Source organism: Phaethon lepturus, unplaced genomic scaffold (assembly GCF_000687285.1).
Source record: "Phaethon lepturus isolate BGI_N335 unplaced genomic scaffold, ASM68728v1 scaffold42944, whole genome shotgun sequence".
Taxonomy (NCBI): Eukaryota; Metazoa; Chordata; class Aves; order Phaethontiformes; family Phaethontidae; genus Phaethon; species Phaethon lepturus.
This window is the reverse complement of record NW_010536345.1, coordinates 39,944-41,064: the sequence shown is the minus strand read 5'-3', so window position 1 is coordinate 41,064 and position 1,121 is coordinate 39,944. Positions and strand designations below refer to the sequence as shown.

The following is a 1,121-nucleotide window of genomic DNA, read 5'->3' as shown; positions in this document are numbered from 1 at the left end:
CCTGCTGAAATTAAAACACAGAGATTTGAGAAGTATTTCTAGAGAAACTATAGTCCAGTTCTGAAGTAATGGAAACTGCCATTTCTCCCTTTTTAATCATCCTTTGGTTTTGAAAAATAAGTTTGTCCCCTGTGTTTATCTTAGGTTAATAACTGTCTCTGTGGGGCTCAGAAGTCTTCTGGCTTGATAACTAAAATCTGAGTTGCGCTATTTCTCAAAATTAGTAGAATTTGTCATATCTATTTCAACTTCAATGGAACAATATTTTTCTAAACAGGCTTGAACAGGTTGCTGAAACTAATCATATACTCATTTTTTGAAACTTGATGGTTTTATGCTGGTTAATTTCCATTGGGTACATAAAGCTTCAGGAACTGATTGTGAAAAACACAAGAGAACAAAGATTATTTAAAATTAACTGTAACTATATGGTACATTTTAGCCTATCATAATTGAATCACGTGAGTTACATGTTTGGATGCAGTAGAAAATGCACATGCTTATTTTTGTGATCAGTTGTAAGTATGTGAAAATTCACAGTGTCTGAAGTATGTTTAAATATTTGCAGATGCTGAAATGACCTATGTAATAAATGCATTTTTTTCAGAAACTTAAATTCATGGAGTATGTTTCTTGCTTAAAATCTGCTAATCTTTGCATAAATGATAAAAAAAATTAAAAACATATCTGTGTGTACGTATGTATATATGTAACTTATTGGGCTGTTAAACCAGATTTTGGGAGTGTGTTTCAGGATCTTTTTTGTCCTATGTAGTAGGATGAGAAGTATGTATAATCAGCAGTCAAAATACAGATAAGTAGTTCTTTATTCACCCAGAGTACATGTATAAACTGCTGTTTAGGTACAGATGTAGTATAGCACAGTTGAAATCAACCTATAGATTCCCTCCTTTGTAGCATGTGCCTTCACCTTGCTCTGTCAGAACCACTGTAGTAGTGAGTATGTGGCTCAAAGATCCAGTAAATACTATTCTGAAATTATCAGTTAAGTGCTTGTCTTAAGTCTAAAGGCTTTTTATGGTGTGGGCATCCTCTCATTAACTAAAGCTGACATCACAGGCTGTGGCAAAAATTAGAGCTTCAGGATAGAATTTCACTTC

The 1,121-nt window shown here is 33.5% G+C and overlaps 1 protein-coding gene across 1 annotated transcript in view; it reads left to right on the top strand.

The window, feature by feature from the left end:
• The window catches only part of NBN (nibrin), a 17,981-nt gene that overhangs the window by 1,735 nt on the left and 15,125 nt on the right, over positions 1–1,121 (top strand). The window lies entirely within an intron of this gene.